Raw genomic sequence first — 25,870 nt, 5'->3', positions numbered from 1 at the left:
TGACAGTTAACCTCAATGGGCTTCAATGGATGTTATTCGATGATATCTGACAAAGTTAGATGCAAACTCACTCGAATATATGAGAAATGTTGAAATGCGACTTCAAATTAGAAAAATAGACTTTGAAAATTTTCAATTATTACAAAGTGACAGTTGACCTCAATGGGCTTCAATCGATGTTATTCGATGATATCTGACAAAGTTAGATGCAAACTCACTCGAATATATGAGAAATGTTGAAATGCGACTTCAAATTAGGAAGATAGACTTCGAAAATTTTCAATTATTACAAAGTGACAGTTAACCTCAATGGGCTTCAATGGATGTTATTCGATGATATCTGACAAAGTTAGATGCAAACTCACTCGAATATATGAGAAATGTTGAAATGCGACTTCAAATTAGGAAAATAGACTTTGAAAATTTTCAATTATTACAAAGTGACAGTTGACCTCAAAGGGCTTCAATCGATGTTATTCGATGATATCTGACAAAGTTAGATGCAAACTCACTCAAATATATGAGAAATGTTGAAATGCGACTTCAAATTAGAAAGATAGACTTTGAAAATTTTCAATTATTACAAAGTGACAGTTGACCTCAATGGGCTTCAATGGATGTTAATCGATGATATCTGACAAAGTTAGATGCAAACTCACTCGAATATATGAGAAATGTTGAAATTCGACTTCAAGTTAGGAAGATAGACTTTGAAAATTTTCAATTATTACAAAGTGACAGTTGACCTCAAAGGGCTTCAATCGATGTTATTCGATGATATCTGACAAAGTTAGATGCAAACTCACTCAAATATATGAGAAATGTTGAAATGCGACTTCAAATTAGAAAGATAGACTTTGAAAATTTTCAATTATTACAAAGTGACAGTTGACCTCAATGGGCTTCAATGGATGTTAATCGATGATATCTGACAAAGTTAGATGCAAACTCACTCGAATATATGAGAAATGTTGAAATGCGACTTCAAATTAGGAAAATAGACTTTGAAAATTTTCAATTATTACAAAGTGACAGTTGATCTCAAAGGGCTTCAATGGATGTTAATCGATGATATCTGACAAAGTTAGATGCAAACTCACTCGAATATATGAGAAATGTTGAAATGCGACTTCAAATTAGGAAGATAGACTTTGAAAATTTTCAATTATTACAAAGTGACAGTTGACCTCAATGGGCTTCAATGGATGTTAATCGATGATATCTGACAAAGTTAGATGCAAACTCACTCGAATATATGAGAAATGTTGAAATGCGACTTCAAATTAGGAAAATAGACTTTGAAAATTTTCAATTATTACAAAGTGACAGTTGACCTCAATGGGCTTCAATGGATGTTAATCGATGATATCTGACAAAGTTAGATGCAAACTCACTCGAATATATGAGAAATGTTGAAATGCGACTTCAAATTAGGAAGATAGACTTTGAAAATTTTCAATTATTACAAAGTGACAGTTAACCTCAATGGGCTTCAATGGATGTTATTCGATGATATCTGACAAAGTTAGATGCAAACTCACTCGAATATATGAGAAATGTTGAAATGCGACTTCAAATTAGAAAAATAGACTTTGAAAATTTTCAATTATTACAAAGTGACAGTTGACCTCAATGGGCTTCAATCGATGTTATTCGATGATATCTGACAAAGTTAGATGCAAACTCACTCGAATATATGAGAAATGTTGAAATGCGACTTCAAATTAGGAAGATAGACTTCGAAAATTTTCAATTATTACAAAGTGACAGTTAACCTCAATGGGCTTCAATAGATGTTATTCGATGATATCTGACAAAGTTAGATGCAAACTCACTCGAATATATGAGAAATGTTGAAATGCGACTTCAAATTAGGAAAATAGACTTTGAAAATTTTCAATTATTACAAAGTGACAGTTGACCTCAATGGGCTTCAATGGATGTTATTCGATGATATCTGACAAAGTTAGATGCAAACTCACTCGAATATATGAGAAATGTTGAAATGCGACTTCAAATTAGGAAAATAGACTTTGAAAATTTTCAATTATTACAAAGTGACAGTTGACCTCAAAGGGCTTCAATCGATGTTATTCGATGATATCTGACAAAGTTAGATGCAAACTCACTCAAATATATGAGAAATGTTGAAATGCGACTTCAAATTAGAAAGATAGACTTTGAAAATTTTCAATTATTACAAAGTGACAGTTGACCTCAATGGGCTTCAATGGATGTTAATCGATGATATCTGACAAAGTTAGATGCAAACTCACTCGAATATATGAGAAATGTTGAAATGCGACTTCAAATTAGGAAAATAGACTTTGAAAATTTTCAATTATTACAAAGTGACAGTTGATCTCAATGGGCTTCAATGGATGTTAATCGATGATATCTGACAAAGTTAGATGCAAACTCACTCGAATATATGAGAAATGTTGAAATGCGACTTCAAATTAGGAAGATAGACTTTGAAAATTTTCAATTATTACAAAGTGACAGTGGATCTCAATGGGCTTCAATCGATGTTATTCGATGATATCTGACAAAGTTAGATGCAAACTCACTCAAATATATGAGAAATGTTGAAATGCGACTTCAAATTAGGAAGATAGACTTTGAAAATTTTCAATTATTACAAAGTGACAGTTGACCTCAATGGGCTTCAATGGATGTTAATCGATGATATCTGACAAAGTTAGATGCAAACTCACTCGAATATATGAGAAATGTTGAAATGCGACTTCAAATTAGGAAAATAGACTTTGAAAATTTTCAATTATTACAAAGTGACAGTTGACCTCAATGGGCTTCAATGGATGTTAATCGATGATATCTGACAAAGTTAGATGCAAACTCACTCGAATATATGAGAAATGTTGAAATGCGACTTCAAATTAGGAAGATAGACTTTGAAAATTTTCAATTATTACAAAGTGACAGTTAACCTCAATGGGCTTCAATGGATGTTATTCGATGATATCTGACAAAGTTAGATGCAAACTCACTCGAATATATGAGAAATGTTGAAATGCGACTTCAAATTAGGAAAATAGACTTTGAAAATTTTCAATTATTACAAAGTGACAGTTGACCTCAATGGGCTTCAATGGATGTTATTCGATGATATCTGACAAAGTTAGATGCAAACTCACTCGAATATATGAGAAATGTTGAAATGCGACTTCAAATTAGGAAAATAGACTTTGAAAATTTTCAATTATTACAAAGTGACAGTTGACCTCAATGGGCTTCAATGGATGTTATTCGATGATATCTGACAAAGTTAGATGCAAACTCACTCGAATATATGAGAAATGTTGAAATGCGACTTCAAATTAGGAAAATAGACTTTGAAAATTTTCAATTATTACAAAGTGACAGTTGACCTCAATGGGCTTCAATGGATGTTAATCGATGATATCTGACAAAGTTAGATGCAAACTCACTCGAATATATGAGAAATGTTGAAATGCGACTTCAAATTAGGAAGATAGACTTTGAAAATTTTCAATCATTACAAAGTGACAGTTAACCTCAATGGGCTTCAATGGATGTTATTCGATGATATCTGACAAAGTTAGATGCAAACTCACTCGAATATATGAGAAATGTTGAAATGCGACTTCAAATTAGGAAAATAGACTTTGAAAATTTTCAATTATTACAAAGTGACAGTTGACCTCAATGGGCTTCAATCGATGTTATTCGATGATATCTGACAAAGTTAGATGCAAACTCACTCGAATATATGAGAAATGTTGAAATGCGACTTCAAATTAGGAAGATAGACTTCGAAAATTTTCAATTATTACAAAGTGACAGTTAACCTCAATGGGCTTCAATGGATGTTATTCGATGATATCTGACAAAGTTAGATGCAAACTCACTCGAATATATGAGAAATGTTGAAATGCGACTTCAAATTAGGAAAATAGACTTTGAAAATTTTCAATTATTACAAAGTGACAGTGGATCTCAATGGGCTTCAATCGATGTTATTCGATGATATCTGACAAAGTTAGATGCAAACTCACTCAAATATATGAGAAATGTTGAAATTCGACTTCAAGTTAGGAAGATAGACTTTGAAAATTTTCAATTATTACAAAGTGACAGTTGACCTCAAAGGGCTTCAATCGATGTTATTCGATGATATCTGACAAAGTTAGATGCAAACTCACTCGAATATATGAGAAATGTTGAAATGCGACTTCAAATTAGGAAAATAGACTTTGAAAATTTTCAATTATTACAAAGTGACAGTTGACCTCAATGGGCTTCAATGGATGTTAATCGATGATATCTGACAAAGTTAGATGCAAACTCACTCGAATATATGAGAAATGTTGAAATGCGACTTCAAATTAGGAAAATAGACTTTGAAAATTTTCAATTATTACAAAGTGACAGTTGACCTCAATGGGCTTCAATGGATGTTATTCGATGATATCTGACAAAGTTAGATGCAAACTCACTCGAATATATGAGAAATGTTGAAATGCGACTTCAAATTAGGAAAATAGACTTTGAAAATTTTCAATTATTACAAAGTGACAGTTGACCTCAATGGGCTTCAATGGATGTTAATCGATGATATCTGACAAAGTTAGATGCAAACTCACTCGAATATATGAGAAATGTTGAAATGCGACTTCAAATTAGGAAGATAGACTTTGAAAATTTTCAATTATTACAAAGTGACAGTTAACCTCAATGGGCTTCAATGGATGTTATTCGATGATATCTGACAAAGTTAGATGCAAACTCACTCGAATATATGAGAAATGTTGAAATGCGACTTCAAATTAGGAAAATAGACTTTGAAAATTTTCAATTATTACAAAGTGACAGTTGACCTCAATGGGCTTCAATCGATGTTATTCGATGATATCTGACAAAGTTAGATGCAAACTCACTCGAATATATGAGAAATGTTGAAATGCGACTTCAAATTAGGAAGATAGACTTCGAAAATTTTCAATTATTACAAAGTGACAGTTAACCTCAATGGGCTTCAATGGATGTTATTCGATGATATCTGACAAAGTTAGATGCAAACTCACTCGAATATATGAGAAATGTTGAAATGCGACTTCAAATTAGGAAAATAGACTTTGAAAATTTTCAATTATTACAAAGTGACAGTGGATCTCAATGGGCTTCAATCGATGTTATTCGATGATATCTGACAAAGTTAGATGCAAACTCACTCAAATATATGAGAAATGTTGAAATTCGACTTCAAGTTAGGAAGATAGACTTTGAAAATTTTCAATTATTACAAAGTGACAGTTGACCTCAATGGGCTTCAATGGATGTAAATCGATGATATCTGACAAAGTTAGATGCAAACTCACTCGAATATATGAGAAATGTTGAAATGCGACTTCAAATTAGGAAAATAGACTTTGAAAATTTTCAATTATTACAAAGTGACAGTTGACCTCAATGGGCTTCAATGGATGTTATTCGATGATATCTGACAAAGTTAGATGCAAACTCACTCGAATATATGAGAAATGTTGAAATGCGACTTCAAATTAGGAAAATAGACTTTGAAAATTTTCAATTATTACAAAGTGACAGTTGACCTCAATGGGCTTCAATGGATGTTAATCGATGATATCTGACAAAGTTAGATGCAAACTCACTCGAATATATGAGAAATGTTGAAATGCGACTTCAAATTAGGAAGATAGACTTTGAAAATTTTCAATTATTACAAAGTGACAGTTAACCTCAATGGGCTTCAATGGATGTTATTCGATGATATCTGACAAAGTTAGATGCAAACTCACTCGAATATATGAGAAATGTTGAAATGCGACTTCAAATTAGGAAAATAGACTTTGAAAATTTTCAATTATTACAAAGTGACAGTTGACCTCAATGGGCTTCAATCGATGTTATTCGATGATATCTGACAAAGTTAGATGCAAACTCACTCGAATATATGAGAAATGTTGAAATGCGACTTCAAATTAGGAAGATAGACTTCGAAAATTTTCAATTATTACAAAGTGACAGTTAACCTCAATGGGCTTCAATGGATGTTAATCGATGATATCTGACAAAGTTAGATGCAAACTCACTCGAATATATGAGAAATGTTGAAATGCGACTTCAAATTAGGAAAATAGACTTTGAAAATTTTCAATTATTACAAAGTGACAGTTGACCTCAATGGGCTTCAATGGATGTTAATCGATGATATCTGACAAAGTTAGATGCAAACTCACTCGAATATATGAGAAATGTTGAAATGCGACTTCAAATTAGGAAGATAGACTTTGAAAATTTTCAATTATTACAAAGTGACAGTTAACCTCAATGGGCTTCAATGGATGTTATTCGATGATATCTGACAAAGTTAGATGCAAACTCACTCGAATATATGAGAAATGTTGAAATGCGACTTCAAATTAGGAAAATAGACTTTGAAAATTTTCAATTATTACAAAGTGACAGTTGACCTCAATGGGCTTCAATGGATGTTATTCGATGATATCTGACAAAGTTAGATGCAAACTCACTCGAATATATGAGAAATGTTGAAATGCGACTTCAAATTAGGAAAATAGACTTTGAAAATTTTCAATTATTACAAAGTGACAGTTGACCTCAATGGGCTTCAATGGATGTTATTCGATGATATCTGACAAAGTTAGATGCAAACTCACTCGAATATATGAGAAATGTTGAAATGCGACTTCAAATTAGGAAAATAGACTTTGAAAATTTTCAATTATTACAAAGTGACAGTTGACCTCAATGGGCTTCAATGGATGTTAATCGATGATATCTGACAAAGTTAGATGCAAACTCACTCGAATATATGAGAAATGTTGAAATGCGACTTCAAATTAGGAAGATAGACTTTGAAAATTTTCAATCATTACAAAGTGACAGTTAACCTCAATGGGCTTCAATGGATGTTATTCGATGATATCTGACAAAGTTAGATGCAAACTCACTCGAATATATGAGAAATGTTGAAATGCGACTTCAAATTAGGAAAATAGACTTTGAAAATTTTCAATTATTACAAAGTGACAGTTGACCTCAATGGGCTTCAATCGATGTTATTCGATGATATCTGACAAAGTTAGATGCAAACTCACTCGAATATATGAGAAATGTTGAAATGCGACTTCAAATTAGGAAGATAGACTTCGAAAATTTTCAATTATTACAAAGTGACAGTTAACCTCAATGGGCTTCAATGGATGTTATTCGATGATATCTGACAAAGTTAGATGCAAACTCACTCGAATATATGAGAAATGTTGAAATGCGACTTCAAATTAGGAAAATAGACTTTGAAAATTTTCAATTATTACAAAGTGACAGTGGATCTCAATGGGCTTCAATCGATGTTATTCGATGATATCTGACAAAGTTAGATGCAAACTCACTCAAATATATGAGAAATGTTGAAATTCGACTTCAAGTTAGGAAGATAGACTTTGAAAATTTTCAATTATTACAAAGTGACAGTTGACCTCAAAGGGCTTCAATCGATGTTATTCGATGATATCTGACAAAGTTAGATGCAAACTCACTCGAATATATGAGAAATGTTGAAATGCGACTTCAAATTAGGAAAATAGACTTTGAAAATTTTCAATTATTACAAAGTGACAGTTGACCTCAATGGGCTTCAATGGATGTTAATCGATGATATCTGACAAAGTTAGATGCAAACTCACTCGAATATATGAGAAATGTTGAAATGCGACTTCAAATTAGGAAAATAGACTTTGAAAATTTTCAATTATTACAAAGTGACAGTTGACCTCAATGGGCTTCAATGGATGTTATTCGATGATATCTGACAAAGTTAGATGCAAACTCACTCGAATATATGAGAAATGTTGAAATGCGACTTCAAATTAGGAAAATAGACTTTGAAAATTTTCAATTATTACAAAGTGACAGTTGACCTCAATGGGCTTCAATGGATGTTAATCGATGATATCTGACAAAGTTAGATGCAAACTCACTCGAATATATGAGAAATGTTGAAATGCGACTTCAAATTAGGAAGATAGACTTTGAAAATTTTCAATTATTACAAAGTGACAGTTAACCTCAATGGGCTTCAATGGATGTTATTCGATGATATCTGACAAAGTTAGATGCAAACTCACTCGAATATATGAGAAATGTTGAAATGCGACTTCAAATTAGGAAAATAGACTTTGAAAATTTTCAATTATTACAAAGTGACAGTTGACCTCAATGGGCTTCAATCGATGTTATTCGATGATATCTGACAAAGTTAGATGCAAACTCACTCGAATATATGAGAAATGTTGAAATGCGACTTCAAATTAGGAAGATAGACTTCGAAAATTTTCAATTATTACAAAGTGACAGTTAACCTCAATGGGCTTCAATGGATGTTATTCGATGATATCTGACAAAGTTAGATGCAAACTCACTCGAATATATGAGAAATGTTGAAATGCGACTTCAAATTAGGAAAATAGACTTTGAAAATTTTCAATTATTACAAAGTGACAGTGGATCTCAATGGGCTTCAATCGATGTTATTCGATGATATCTGACAAAGTTAGATGCAAACTCACTCAAATATATGAGAAATGTTGAAATTCGACTTCAAGTTAGGAAGATAGACTTTGAAAATTTTCAATTATTACAAAGTGACAGTTGACCTCAATGGGCTTCAATGGATGTAAATCGATGATATCTGACAAAGTTAGATGCAAACTCACTCGAATATATGAGAAATGTTGAAATGCGACTTCAAATTAGGAAAATAGACTTTGAAAATTTTCAATTATTACAAAGTGACAGTTGACCTCAATGGGCTTCAATGGATGTTATTCGATGATATCTGACAAAGTTAGATGCAAACTCACTCGAATATATGAGAAATGTTGAAATGCGACTTCAAATTAGGAAAATAGACTTTGAAAATTTTCAATTATTACAAAGTGACAGTTGACCTCAATGGGCTTCAATGGATGTTAATCGATGATATCTGACAAAGTTAGATGCAAACTCACTCGAATATATGAGAAATGTTGAAATGCGACTTCAAATTAGGAAGATAGACTTTGAAAATTTTCAATTATTACAAAGTGACAGTTAACCTCAATGGGCTTCAATGGATGTTATTCGATGATATCTGACAAAGTTAGATGCAAACTCACTCGAATATATGAGAAATGTTGAAATGCGACTTCAAATTAGGAAAATAGACTTTGAAAATTTTCAATTATTACAAAGTGACAGTTGACCTCAATGGGCTTCAATCGATGTTATTCGATGATATCTGACAAAGTTAGATGCAAACTCACTCGAATATATGAGAAATGTTGAAATGCGACTTCAAATTAGGAAGATAGACTTCGAAAATTTTCAATTATTACAAAGTGACAGTTAACCTCAATGGGCTTCAATGGATGTTATTCGATGATATCTGACAAAGTTAGATGCAAACTCACTCGAATATATGAGAAATGTTGAAATGCGACTTCAAATTAGGAAAATAGACTTTGAAAATTTTCAATTATTACAAAGTGACAGTGGATCTCAATGGGCTTCAATCGATGTTATTCGATGATATCTGACAAAGTTAGATGCAAACTCACTCAAATATATGAGAAATGTTGAAATTCGACTTCAAGTTAGGAAGATAGACTTTGAAAATTTTCAATTATTACAAAGTGACAGTTGACCTCAAAGGGCTTCAATCGATGTTATTCGATGATATCTGACAAAGTTAGATGCAAACTCACTCGAATATATGAGAAATGTTGAAATGCGACTTCAAATTAGGAAAATAGACTTTGAAAATTTTCAATTATTACAAAGTGACAGTTGACCTCAATGGGCTTCAATGGATGTTATTCGATGATATCTGACAAAGTTAGATGCAAACTCACTCGAATATATGAGAAATGTTGAAATGCGACTTCAAATTAGGAAAATAGACTTTGAAAATTTTCAATTATTACAAAGTGACAGTTGACCTCAATGGGCTTCAATGGATGTTATTCGATGATATCTGACAAAGTTAGATGCAAACTCACTCGAATATATGAGAAATGTTGAAATGCGACTTCAAATTAGGAAAATAGACTTTGAAAATTTTCAATTATTACAAAGTGACAGTTGACCTCAATGGGCTTCAATGGATGTTAATCGATGATATCTGACAAAGTTAGATGCAAACTCACTCGAATATATGAGAAATGTTGAAATGCGACTTCAAATTAGGAAAATAGACTTTGAAAATTTTCAATTATTACAAAGTGACAGTTGACCTCAATGGGCTTCAATGGATGTTATTCGATGATATCTGACAAAGTTAGATGCAAACTCACTCGAATATATGAGAAATGTTGAAATGCGACTTCAAATTAGGAAAATAGACTTTGAAAATTTTCAATTATTACAAAGTGACAGTTGACCTCAATGGGCTTCAATGGATGTTAATCGATGATATCTGACAAAGTTAGATGCAAACTCACTCGAATATATGAGAAATGTTGAAATGCGACTTCAAATTAGGAAAATAGACTTTGAAAATTTTCAATTATTACAAAGTGACAGTTGACCTCAATGGGCTTCAATGGATGTTATTCGATGATATCTGACAAAGTTAGATGCAAACTCACTCGAATATATGAGAAATGTTGAAATGCGACTTCAAATTAGGAAAATAGACTTTGAAAATTTTCAATTATTACAAAGTGACAGTTGACCTCAATGGGCTTCAATGGATGTTAATCGATGATATCTGACAAAGTTAGATGCAAACTCACTCGAATATATGAGAAATGTTGAAATGCGACTTCAAATTAGGAAGATAGACTTTGAAAATTTTCAATTATTACAAAGTGACAGTTAACCTCAATGGGCTTCAATGGATGTTATTCGATGATATCTGACAAAGTTAGATGCAAACTCACTCGAATATATGAGAAATGTTGAAATGCGACTTCAAATTAGGAAAATAGACTTTGAAAATTTTCAATTATTACAAAGTGACAGTTGACCTCAATGGGCTTCAATCGATGTTATTCGATGATATCTGACAAAGTTAGATGCAAACTCACTCGAATATATGAGAAATGTTGAAATGCGACTTCAAATTAGGAAGATAGACTTCGAAAATTTTCAATTATTACAAAGTGACAGTTAACCTCAATGGGCTTCAATGGATGTTATTCGATGATATCTGACAAAGTTAGATGCAAACTCACTCGAATATATGAGAAATGTTGAAATGCGACTTCAAATTAGGAAAATAGACTTTGAAAATTTTCAATTATTACAAAGTGACAGTGGATCTCAATGGGCTTCAATCGATGTTATTCGATGATATCTGACAAAGTTAGATGCAAACTCACTCAAATATATGAGAAATGTTGAAATTCGACTTCAAGTTAGGAAGATAGACTTTGAAAATTTTCAATTATTACAAAGTGACAGTTGACCTCAATGGGCTTCAATGGATGTAAATCGATGATATCTGACAAAGTTAGATGCAAACTCACTCGAATATATGAGAAATGTTGAAATGCGACTTCAAATTAGGAAAATAGACTTTGAAAATTTTCAATTATTACAAAGTGACAGTTGACCTCAATGGGCTTCAATGGATGTTATTCGATGATATCTGACAAAGTTAGATGCAAACTCACTCGAATATATGAGAAATGTTGAAATGCGACTTCAAATTAGGAAAATAGACTTTGAAAATTTTCAATTATTACAAAGTGACAGTTGACCTCAATGGGCTTCAATGGATGTTAATCGATGATATCTGACAAAGTTAGATGCAAACTCACTCGAATATATGAGAAATGTTGAAATGCGACTTCAAATTAGGAAGATAGACTTTGAAAATTTTCAATTATTACAAAGTGACAGTTAACCTCAATGGGCTTCAATGGATGTTATTCGATGATATCTGACAAAGTTAGATGCAAACTCACTCGAATATATGAGAAATGTTGAAATGCGACTTCAAATTAGGAAAATAGACTTTGAAAATTTTCAATTATTACAAAGTGACAGTTGACCTCAATGGGCTTCAATCGATGTTATTCGATGATATCTGACAAAGTTAGATGCAAACTCACTCGAATATATGAGAAATGTTGAAATGCGACTTCAAATTAGGAAGATAGACTTCGAAAATTTTCAATTATTACAAAGTGACAGTTAACCTCAATGGGCTTCAATGGATGTTATTCGATGATATCTGACAAAGTTAGATGCAAACTCACTCGAATATATGAGAAATGTTGAAATGCGACTTCAAATTAGGAAAATAGACTTTGAAAATTTTCAATTATTACAAAGTGACAGTGGATCTCAATGGGCTTCAATCGATGTTATTCGATGATATCTGACAAAGTTAGATGCAAACTCACTCAAATATATGAGAAATGTTGAAATTCGACTTCAAGTTAGGAAGATAGACTTTGAAAATTTTCAATTATTACAAAGTGACAGTTGACCTCAAAGGGCTTCAATCGATGTTATTCGATGATATCTGACAAAGTTAGATGCAAACTCACTCGAATATATGAGAAATGTTGAAATGCGACTTCAAATTACTAAAATAGACTTTGAAAATTTTCAATTATTACAAAGTGACAGTTGACCTCAATGGGCTTCAATGGATGTTATTCGATGATATCTGACAAAGTTAGATGCAAACTCACTCGAATATATGAGAAATGTTGAAATGCGACTTCAAATTAGGAAAATAGACTTTGAAAATTTTCAATTATTACAAAGTGACAGTTGACCTCAATGGGCTTCAATGGATGTTATTCGATGATATCTGACAAAGTTAGATGCAAACTCACTCGAATATATGAGAAATGTTGAAATGCGACTTCAAATTAGGAAAATAGACTTTGAAAATTTTCAATTATTACAAAGTGACAGTTGACCTCAATGGGCTTCAATGGATGTTAATCGATGATATCTGACAAAGTTAGATGCAAACTCACTCGAATATATGAGAAATGTTGAAATGCGACTTCAAATTAGGAAGATAGACTTTGAAAATTTTCAATTATTACAAAGTGACAGTTGACCTCAATGGGCTTCAATCGATGTTATTCGATGATATCTGACAAAGTTAGATGCAAACTCACTCGAATATATGAGAAATGTTGAAATGCGACTTCAAATTAGGAAAATAGACTTTGAAAATTTTCAATTATTACAAAGTGACAGTTGACCTCAATGGGCTTCAATCGATGTTATTCGATGATATCTGACAAAGTTAGATGCAAACTCACTCGAATATATGAGAAATGTTGAAATGCGACTTCAAATTAGGAAGATAGACTTCGAAAATTTTCAATTATTACAAAGTGACAGTTAACCTCAATGGGCTTCAATGGATGTTATTCGATGATATCTGACAAAGTTAGATGCAAACTCACTCGAATATATGAGAAATGTTGAAATGCGACTTCAAATTAGGAAAATAGACTTTGAAAATTTTCAATTATTACAAAGTGACAGTTGACCTCAATGGGCTTCAATGGATGTTATTCGATGATATCTGACAAAGTTAGATGCAAACTCACTCGAATATATGAGAAATGTTGAAATGCGACTTCAAATTAGGAAGATAGACTTTGAAAATTTTCAATTATTACAAAGTGACAGTGGATCTCAATGGGCTTCAATCGATGTTATTCGATGATATCTGACAAAGTTAGATGCAAACTCACTCAAATATATGAGAAATGTTGAAATTCGACTTCAAGTTAGGAAGATAGACTTTGAAAATTTTCAATTATTACAAAGTGACAGTTGACCTCAAAGGGCTTCAATCGATGTTATTCGATGATATCTGACAAAGTTAGATGCAAACTCACTCAAATATATGAGAAATGTTGAAATGCGACTTCAAATTAGGAAGATAGACTTTGAAAATTTTCAATTGTTACAAAGTGACAGTTGACCTCAATGGGCTTCAATGGATGTTAATCGATGATATCTGACAAAGTTAGATGCAAACTCACTCGAATATATGAGAAATGTTGAAATGCGACTTCAAATTAGGAAAATAGACTTTGAAAATTTTCAATTATTACAAAGTGACAGTTGATCTCAATGGGCTTCAATGGATGTTAATCGATGATATCTGACAAAGTTAGATGCAAACTCACTCGAATATATGAGAAATGTTGAAATGCGACTTCAAATTAGGAAGATAGACTTTGAAAATTTTCAATTATTACAAAGTGACAGTTGACCTCAATGGGCTTCAATCGATGTTATTCGATGATATCTGACAAAGTTAGATGCAAACTCACTCAAATATATGAGAAATGTTGCAATTCGACTACAAATTAGGAAGATAGACTTTGAAAATTTTCAATTATTACAAAGTGACAGTTGACCTCAATGGGCTTCAATCGATGTTATTCGATGATATCTGACATAGATGCAAACTCACTCGAATATATGAGAAATGTTGAAATGCGACTTCAAATTAGGAAAATAGACTTTGAAAATTTTCAATTATTACAAAGTGACAGTTGACCTCAATGGGCTTCAATGGATGTTAATCGATGATATCTGACAAAGTTAGATGCAAACTCACTCGAATATATGAGAAATGTTGAAATGCGACTTCAAATTAGGAAGATAGACTTTGAAAATTTTCAAATATTACAAAGTGACAGTTGACCTCAATGGGCTTCAATCGATGTTATTCGATGATATCTGACAAAGTTAGATGCAAACTCACTCAAATATATGAGAAATGTTGCAATTCGACTACAAATTAGGAAGATAGACTTTGAAAATTTTCAATTATTACAAAGTGACAGTTGACCTCAATGGGCTTCAATCGATGTTATTCGATGATATCTGACAAAGTTAGATGCAAACTCACTCGAATATATGAGAAATGTTGAAATGAGACTTCAAATTAGGAAGATAGACTTTGAAAATTTTCAATTATTACAAAGTGACAGTTGACCTCAAAGGGCTTCAATCGATGTTATTCGATGATATCTGACAAAGTTAGATGCAAACTCACTCAAATATATGAGAAATGTTGAAATGAGACTTCAAATTAGGAAGATAGACTTTGAAAATTTTCAATTATTACAAAGTGACAGTGGATCTCAATGGGCTTCAATCGATGTTATTCGATGATATCTGACAAAGTTAGATGCAAACTCACTCGAATATATGAGAAATGTTGAAATGCGACTTCAAATTAGGAAAATAGACTTTGAAAATTTTCAATTATTACAAAGTGACAGTTGACCTCAATGGGCTTCAATCGATGTTATTCGATGATATCTGTCAAAGTTAGATGCAAACTCACTCGAATATATGAGAAATGTTGAAATGCGACTTCAAATTAGGAAGATAGACTTTGAAAATTTTCAATTATTACAAAGTGACAGTGGATCTCAATGGGCTTCAATCGATGTTATTCGATGATATCTGACAAAGTTAGATGCAAACTCACTCAAATATATGAGAAATGTTGAAATTCGACTTCAAATTAGGAAGATAGACTTTGAAAATTTTCAATTATTACAAAGTGACAGTTGACCTCAAAGGGCTTCAATCGATGTTATTCGATGATATCTGACAAAGTTAGATGCAAACTCACTCGAATATATGAGAAATGTTGAAATGAGACTTCAAATTAGGAAGATAGACTTTGAAAATTTTCAATTATTACAAAGTGACAGTTAACCTCAATGGGCTTCAATGGATGTTATTCGATGATATCTGACAAAGTTAGATGCAAACTCACTCGAATATATGAGAAATGTTGAAATGCGACTTCAAATTAGGAAAATAGACTTTGAAAATTTTCAATTATTACAAAGTGACAGTGGATCTCAATGGGCTTCAATCGATGTTATTAGATGATATCTGACAAAGTTAGATGCAAACTCACTCAAATATATGAGAAATGTTGAAATTCGACTTCAAGTTAGGAAGATAGACTTTGAAAATTTTCAATTATTACAAAGTGACAGTTGACCTCAAAGGGCTTCAATCGATGTTATTCGATGATATCTGACAAAGTTAGATGCAAACTCACTCAAATATATGAGAAATGTTGAAATGAGACTTCAAATTAGGAAGATAGACTTTGAAAATTTTCAATTATTACAAAGTGACAGTTAACCTCAATGGGCTTCAATGGATGTTATTCGATGATATCTGACAAAGTTAGATGCAAACTCACTCGAATATATGAGAAATGTTGAAATGCGACTTCAAATTAGGAAAATAGACTTTGAAAATTTTCAATTATTACAAAGTGACAGTTGACCTCAATGGGCTTCAATCGATGTTATTCGATGATATCTGACAAAGTTAGATGCAAACTCACTCGAATATATGAGAAATGTTGAAATGCGACTTCAAATTAGGAAGATAGACTTTGAAAATTTTCAATTATTACAAAGTGACAGTGGATCTCAATGGGCTTCAATCGATGTTATTCGATGATATCTGACAAAGTTAGATGCAAACTCACTCAAATATATGAGAAATGTTGAAATTCGACTTCAAGTTAAGAAGATAGACTTTGAAAATTTTCAATTATTACAAAGTGACAGTTAACCTCAATGGGCTTCAATGGATGTTATTCGATGATATCTGACAAAGTTAGATGCAAACTCACTCGAATATATGAGAAATGTTGAAATGCGACTTCAAATTAGGAAAATAGACTTTGAAAATTTTCAATTATTACAAAGTGACAGTTGACCTCAATGGGCTTCAATGGATGTTATTCGATGATATCTGACAAAGTTAGATGCAAACTCACTCGAATATATGAGAAATGTTGAAATGCGACTTCAAATTAGGAAGATAGACTTTGAAAATTTTCAATTATTACAAAGTGACAGTGGATCTCAATGGGCTTCAATCGATGTTATTCGATGATATCTGACAAAGTTAGATGCAAACTCACTCGAATATATGAGAAATGTTGAAATGCGACTTCAAATTAGGAAGATAGACTTCGAAAATTTTCAATTATTACAAAGTGACAGTTGACCTCAAAGGGCTTCAATCGATGTTATTCGATGATATCTGACAAAGTTAGATGCAAACTCACTCGAATATATGAGAAATGTTGAAATGCGACTTCAAATTAGGAAAATAGACTTTGAAAATTTTCAATTATTACAAAGTGACAGTTGACCTCAATGGGCTTCAATGGATGTTATTCGATGATATCTGACAAAGTTAGATGCAAACTCACTCGAATATATGAGAAATGTTGAAATGCGACTTCAAATTAGGAAGATAGACTTTGAAAATTTTCAATTATTACAAAGTGACAGTTGACCTCAATGGGCTTCAATCGATGTTATTCGATGATATCTGACAAAGTTAGATGCAAACTCACTCAAATATATGAGAAATGTTGAAATTCGACTTCAAATTAGGAAGATAGACTTTGAAAATTTTCAATTATTACAAAGTGACAGTTGACCTCAAAGGGCTTCAATCGATGTTATTCGATGATATCTGACAAAGTTAGATGCAAACTCACTCAAATATATGAGAAATGTTGAAATGCGACTTCAAATTAGGAAGATAGACTTTGAAAATTTTCAATTATTACAAAGTGACAGTTGACCTCAATGGGCTTCAATGGATGTTAATCGATGATATCTGACAAAGTTAGATGCAAACTCACTCGAATATATGAGAAATGTTGAAATGCGACTTCAAATTAGGAAAATAGACTTTGAAAATTTTCAATTATTACAAAGTGACAGTTGATCTCAATGGGCTTCAATGGATGTTAATCGATGATATCTGACAAAGTTAGATGCAAACTCACTCGAATATATGAGAAATGTTGAAATGCGACTTCAAATTAGGAAGATAGACTTTGAAAATTTTCAATTATTACAAAGTGACAGTTGACCTCAATGGGCTTCAATCGATGTTAATCGATGATATCTGACAAAGTTAGATGCAAACTCACTCGAATATATGAGAAATGTTGAAATGCGACTTCAAATTAGGAAGATAGACTTTGAAAATTTTCAATTATTACAAAGTGACAGTTGACCTCAATGGGCTTCAATCGATGTTTTTCGATGATATCTGACAAAGTTAGATGCAAACTCACTCAAATATATGAGAAATGTTGCAATTCGACTACAAATTAGGAAGATAGACTTTGAAAATTTTCAATTATTACAAAGTGACAGTTGACCTCAATGGGCTTCAATCGATGTTATTCGATGATATCTGACAAAGTTAGATGCAAACTCACTCGAATATATGAGAAATGTTGAAATGAGACTTCAAATTAGGAAGATAGACTTTGAAAATTTTCAATTATTACAAAGTGACAGTTAACCTCAATGGGCTTCAATGGATGTTATTCGATGATATCTGACAAAGTTAGATGCAAACTCACTCGAATATATGAGAAATGTTGAAATGCGACTTCAAATTAGGAAGATAGACTTTGAAAATTTTCAATTATTACAAAGTGACAGTTGACCTCAAAGGGCTTCAATCGATGTTATTCGATGATATCTGACAAAGTTAGATGCAAACTCACTCGAATATATGAGAAATGTTGAAATGCGACTTCAAATTAGGAAGATAGACTTTGAAAATTTTCAATTATTACAAAGTGACAGTTGACCTCAAAGGGCTTCAATCGATGTTATTTGATGATATCTGACAAAGTTAGATGCAAACTCACTAGAATATTTGAGAAATGTTGAAATGCGACTTCAAATTAGGAAGATAGACTTTGAAAATTTTCAATTATTACAAAGTGACAGTTGACCTCAATGGGCTTTAATCGATGTTATTCGATGATATCTGACAAAGTTAGATGCAAACTCACTCAAATATATGAGAAATGTTGAAATGCGACTTCAAATTAGGAAGATAGACTTTGAAAATTTTCAATTATTACAAAGTGACAGTTGACCTCAAAGGGCTTCAATCGATGTTATTTGATGATATCTGACAAAGTTAGATGCAAACTCACTAGAATATATGAGAAATGTTGAAATGCGACTTCAAATTAGGAAGATAGACTTTGAAAATTTTCAATTATTACAAAGTGACAGTTGACCTCAATGGGCTTCAATCGATGTTATTCGATGATATCTGACAAAGTTAGATGCAAACTCACTCAAATATATGAGAAATGTTGCAATTCGACTACAAATTAGGAAGATAGACTTTGAAAATTTTCAATTATTACAAAGTGACAGTTGACCTCAATGGGCTTCAATCGATGTTATTCGATGATATCTGACAAAGTTAGATGCAAACTCACTCGAATATATGAGAAATGTTGAAATGAGACTTCAAATTAGGAAGATAGACTTTGAAAATTTTCAATTATTACAAAGTGACAGTTAACCTCAATGGGCTTCAATGGATGTTATTCGATGATATCTGACAAAGTTAGATGCAAACTCACTCGAATATATGAGAAATGTTGAAATGCGACTTCAAATTAGGAAGATAGACTTTGAAAATTTTCAATTATTACAAAGTGACAGTTGACCTCAAAGGGCTTCAATCGATGTTATTCGATGATATCTGACAAAGTTAGATGCAAACTCACTCGAATATATGAGAAATGTTGAAATGCGACTTCAAATTAGGAAGATAGACTTTGAAAATTTTCAATTATTACAAAGTGACAGTTGACCTCAAAGGGCTTCAATCGATGTTATTTGATGATATCTGACAAAGTTAGATGCAAACTCACTAGAATATATGAGAAATGTTGAAATGCGACTTCAAATTAGGAAGATAGACTTTGAAAATTTTCAATTATTACAAAGTGACAGTTGACCTCAATGGGCTTCAATCGATGTTATTCGATGATATCTGACAAAGTTAGATGCAAACTCACTCAAATATATGAGAAATGTTGAAATGCGACTTCAAATTAGGAAGATAGACTTTGAAAATTTTCAATTATTACAAAGTGACAGTTGACCTCAAAGGGCTTCAATCGATGTTATTTGATGATATCTGACAAAGTTAGATGCAAACTCACTAGAATATATGAGAAATGTTGAAATGCGACTTCAAATTAGGAAGATAGACTTTGAAAATTTTCAATTATTACAAAGTGACAGTTGACCTCAAAGGGCTTCAATCGATGTTATTCGATGATATCTGAAAAAGTTAGATGCAAACTCACTCAAATATATGAGAAATGTTGAAATTCGACTTCAAATTAGGAAGATAGACTTTGAAAATTTTCAATTATTACAAAGTGACAGTTGACCTCAATGGGCTTCAATGGATGTTATTCGATGATATCTGACAAAGTTAGATGCAAACTCACTCGAATATATGAGAAATGTTGAAATGCGACTTCAAATTAGGAAGATAGACTTTGAAAATTTTCAATTATTACAAAGTGACAGTTGACCTCAATGGGCTTCAATCGATGTTATTCGATGATATCTGACAAAGTTAGATGCAAACTCACTCAAATATATGAGAAATGTTGAAATTCGACTTCAAATTAGGAAGATAGACTTTGAAAATTTTCAATTATTACAAAGTGACAGTTGACCTCAATGGGCTTCAATCGATGTTATTTTCGATGATATCTGACAAAGTTAGATGCAAACTCACTCGAATATATGAGAAATGTTGAAATGCGACTTCAAATTAGGAAAATAGACTTTGAAAATTTTCAATTATTACAAAGTGACAGTTGACCTCAATGGGCTTCAATGGATGTTAATCGATGATATCTGACAAAGTTAGATGCAAACTCACTCGAATATATGAGAAATGTTGAAATGCGACTTCAAATTAGGAAGATAGACTTTGAAAATTTTCAATTATTACAAAGTGACAGTTGACCTCAATGGGCTTCAATCGATGTTATTCGATGATATCTGACAAAGTTAGATGCAAACTCACTCAAATATATGAGAAATGTTGCAATTCGACTACAAATTAGGAAGATAGACTTTGAAAATTTTCAATTATTACAAAGTGACAGTTGACCTCAATGGGCTTCAATCGATGTTATTCGATGATATCTGACAAAGTTAGATGCAAACTCACTCGAATATATGAGAAATGTTGAAATGAGACTTCAAATTAGGAAGATAGACTTTGAAAATTTTCAATTATTACAAAGTGACAGTTGACCTCAAAGGGCTTCAATCGATGTTATTCGATGATATCTGACAAAGTTAGATGCAAACTCACTCAAATATATGAGAAATGTTGAAATGAGACTTCAAATTAGGAAGATAGACTTTGAAAATTTTCAATTATTACAAAGTGACAGTTAACCTCAATGGGCTTCAATGGATGTTATTCGATGATATCTGACAAAGTTAGATGCAAACTCACTCGAATATATGAGAAATGTTGAAATGCGACTTCAAATTAGGAAAATAGACTTTGAAAATTTTCAATTATTACAAAGTGACAGTTGACCTCAATGGGCTTCAATCGATGTTATTCGATGATATCTGACAAAGTTAGATGCAAACTCACTCGAATATATGAGAAATGTTGAAATGCGACTTCAAATTAGGAAGATAGACTTTGAAAATTTTCAATTATTACAAAGTGACAGTGGATCTCAATGGGCTTCAATCGATGTTATTCGATGATATCTGACAAAGTTAGATGCAAACTCACTCAAATATATGAGAAATGTTGAAATTCGACTTCAAGTTAGGAAGATAGACTTTGAAAATTTTCAATTATTACAAAGTGACAGTTGACCTCAAAGGGCTTCAATCGATGTTATTCGATGATATCTGACAAAGTTAGATGCAAACTCACTCGAATATATGAGAAATGTTGAAATGAGACTTCAAATTAGGAAGATAGACTTTGAAAATTTTCAATTATTACAAAGTGACAGTTAACCTCAATGGGCTTCAATGGATGTTATTCGATGATATCTGACAAAGTTAGATGCAAACTCACTCGAATATATGAGAAATGTTGAAATGCGACTTCAAATTAGGAAAATAGACTTTGAAAATTTTCAATTATTACAAAGTGACAGTGGATCTCAATGGGCTTCAATCGATGTTATTAGATGATATCTGACAAAGTTAGATGCAAACTCACTCAAATATATGAGAAATGTTGAAATTCGACTTCAAGTTAGGAAGATAGACTTTGAAAATTTTCAATTATTACAAAGTGACAGTTGACCTCAAAGGGCTTCAATCGATGTTATTCGATGATATCTGACAAAGTTAGATGCAAACTCACTCAAATATATGAGAAATGTTGAAATGAGACTTCAAATTAGGAAGATAGACATTGAAAATTTTCAATTATTACAAAGTGACAGTTAACCTCAATGGGCTTCAATGGATGTTATTCGATGATATCTGACAAAGTTAGATGGAAACTCACTCGAATATATGAGAAATGTTGAAATGCGACTTCAAATTAGGAAAATAGACTTTGAAAATTTTCAATTATTACAAAGTGACAGTTGACCTCAATGGGCTTCAATCGATGTTATTCGATGATATCTGACAAAGTTAGATGCAAACTCACTCGAATATATGAGAAATGTTGAAATGCGACTTCAAATTAGGAAGATAGACTTTGAAAATTTTCAATTATTACAAAGTGACAGTTGACCTCAAAGGGCTTCAATCGATGTTATTCGATGATATCTGACAAAGTTAGATGCAAACTCACTCAAATATATGAGAAATGTTGAAATGAGACTTCAAATTAGGAAGATAGACTTTGAAAATTTTCAATTATTACAAAGTGACAGTTAACCTCAATGGGCTTCAATGGATGTTATTCGATGATATCTGACAAAGTTAGATGCAAACTCACTCGAATATATGAGAAATGTTGAAATGAGACTTCAAATTAGGAAGATAGACTTTGAAAATTTTCAATTATTACAAAGTGACAGTTAACCTCAATGGGCTTCAATGGATGTTATTCGATGATATCTGACAAAGTTAGATGCAAACTCACTCGAATATATGAGAAATGTTGAAATGAGACTTCAAATTAGGAAGATAGACTTTGAAAATTTTCAATTATTACAAAGTGACAGTTGACCTCAAAGGGCTTCAATCGATGTTATTCGATGATATCTGACAAAGTTAGATGCAAACTCACTCAAATATATGAGAAATGTTGAAATGAGACTTCAAATTAGGAAGATAGACTTTGAAAATTTTCAATTATTACAAAGTGACAGTTAACCTCAATGGGCTTCAATGGATGTTATTCGATGATATCTGACAAAGTTAGATGCAAACTCACTCGAATATATGAGAAATGTTGAAATGCGACTTCAAATTAGGAAAATAGACTTTGAAAATTTTCAATTATTACAAAGTGACAGTTGACCTCAATGGGCTTCAATCGATGTTATTCGATGATATCTGACAAAGTTAGATGCAAACTCACTCGAATATATGAGAAATGTTGAAATGCGACTTCAAATTAGGAAGATAGACTTTGAAAATTTTCAATTATTACAAAGTGACAGTGGATCTCAATGGGCTTCAATCGATGTTATTCGATGATATCTGACAAAGTTAGATGCAAACTCACTCAAATATATGAGAAATGTTGAAATTCGACTTCAAGTTAGGAAGATAGACTTTGAAAATTTTCAATTATTACAAAGTGACAGTTGACCTCAAAGGGCTTCAATCGATGTTATTCGATGATATCTGACAAAGTTAGATGCAAACTCACTCGAATATATGAGAAATGTTGAAATGAGACTTCAAATTAGGAAGATAGACTTTGAAAATTTTCAATTATTACAAAGTGACAGTTAACCTCAATGGGCTTCAATGGATGTTATTCGATGATATCTGACAAAGTTAGATGCAAACTCACTCGAATATATGAGAAATGTTGAAATGCGACTTCAAATTAGGAAAATAGACTTTGAAAATTTTCAATTATTACAAAGTGACAGTGGATCTCAATGGGCTTCAATCGATGTTATTAGATGATATCTGACAAAGTTAGATGCAAACTCACTCAAATATATGAGAAATGTTGAAATTCGACTTCAAGTTAGGAAGATAGACTTTGAAAATTTTCAATTATTACAAAGTGACAGTTGACCTCAAAGGGCTTCAATCGATGTTATTCGATGATATCTGACAAAGTTAGATGCAAACTCACTCAAATATATGAGAAATGTTGAAATGAGACTTCAAATTAGGAAGATAGACTTTGAAAATTTTCAATTATTACAAAGTGACAGTTAACCTCAATGGGCTTCAATGGATGTTATTCGATGATATCTGACAAAGTTAGATGCAAACTCACTCGAATATATGAGAAATGTTGAAATGCGACTTCAAATTAGGAAAATAGACTTTGAAAATTTTCAATTATTACAAAGTGACAGTTGACCTCAATGGGCTTCAATCGATGTTATTCGATGATATCTGACAAAGTTAGATGCAAACTCACTCGAATATATGAGAAATGTTGAAATGCGACTTCAAATTAGGAAGATAGACTTTGAAAATTTTCAATTATTACAAAGTGACAGTGGATCTCAATGGGCTTCAATCGATGTTATTAGATGATATCTGACAAAGTTAGATGCAAACTCACTCAAATATATGAGAAATGTTGAAATTCGACTTCAAGTTAGGAAGATAGACTTTGAAAATTTTCAATTATTACAAAGTGACAGTTGACCTCAAAGGGCTTCAATCGATGTTATTCGATGATATCTGACAAAGTTAGATGCAAACTCACTCAAATATATGAGAAATGTTGAAATGAGACTTCAAATTAGGAAGATAGACTTTGAAAATTTTCAATTATTACAAAGTGACAGTGGATCTCAATGGGCTTCAATCGATGTTATTCGATGATATCTGACAAAGTTAGATGCAAACTCACTCGAATATATGAGAAATGTTGAAATGCGACTTCAAATTAGGAAGATAGACTTCGAAAATTTTCAATTATTACAAAGTGACAGTTGACCTCAAAGGGCTTCAATCGATGTTATTCGATGATATCTGACAAAGTTAGATGCAAACTCACTCGAATATATGAGAAATGTTGAAATGCGACTTCAAATTAGGAAAATAGACTTTGAAAATTTTCAATTATTACAAAGTGACAGTTGACCTCAATGGGCTTCAATGGATGTTATTCGATGATATCTGACAAAGTTAGATGCAAACTCACTCGAATATATGAGAAATGTTGAAATGCGACTTCAAATTAGGAAGATAGACTTTGAAAATTTTCAATTATTACAAAGTGACAGTTGACCTCAATGGGCTTCAATCGATGTTATTCGATGATATCTGACAAAGTTAGATGCAAACTCACTCAAATATATGAGAAATGTTGAAATTCGACTTCAAATTAGGAAGATAGACTTTGAAAATTTTCAATTATTACAAAGTGACAGTTGACCTCAAAGGGCTTCAATCGATGTTATTCGATGATATCTGACAAAGTTAGATGCAAACTCACTCAAATATATGAGAAATGTTGAAATGCGACTTCAGATTAGGAAGATAGACTTTGAAAATTTTCAATTATTACAAAGTGACAGTTGACCTCAATGGGCTTCAATGGATGTTAATCGATGATATCTGACAAAGTTAGATGCAAACTCACTCGAATATATGAGAAATGTTGAAATGCGACTTCAAATTAGGAAAATAGACTTTGAAAATTTTCAATTATTACAAAGTGACAGTTGATCTCAATGGGCTTCAATGGATGTTAATCGATGATATCTGACAAAGTTAGATGCAAACTCACTCGAATATATGAGAAATGTTGAAATGCGACTTCAAATTAGGAAGATAGACTTTGAAAATTTTCAATTATTACAAAG

The 25,870-nt window shown here is 31.9% G+C and overlaps 1 protein-coding gene across 1 annotated transcript in view; it reads right to left on the bottom strand.

Moving 5' to 3' along the window:
* Positions 1-25,870, bottom strand: part of LOC130446501 (uncharacterized) — a 197,014-nt gene that overhangs the window by 60,354 nt on the left and 110,790 nt on the right. The window lies entirely within an intron of this gene.

The sequence above is a fragment of the Diorhabda sublineata genome, chromosome 7, assembly GCF_026230105.1.
Source record: "Diorhabda sublineata isolate icDioSubl1.1 chromosome 7, icDioSubl1.1, whole genome shotgun sequence".
In the NCBI taxonomy this organism is placed as follows: Eukaryota; Metazoa; Arthropoda; class Insecta; order Coleoptera; family Chrysomelidae; genus Diorhabda; species Diorhabda sublineata.
The sequence above is the reverse complement of the archived record's forward strand: the minus strand, read 5'-3'. Positions and strand labels throughout refer to the sequence as shown.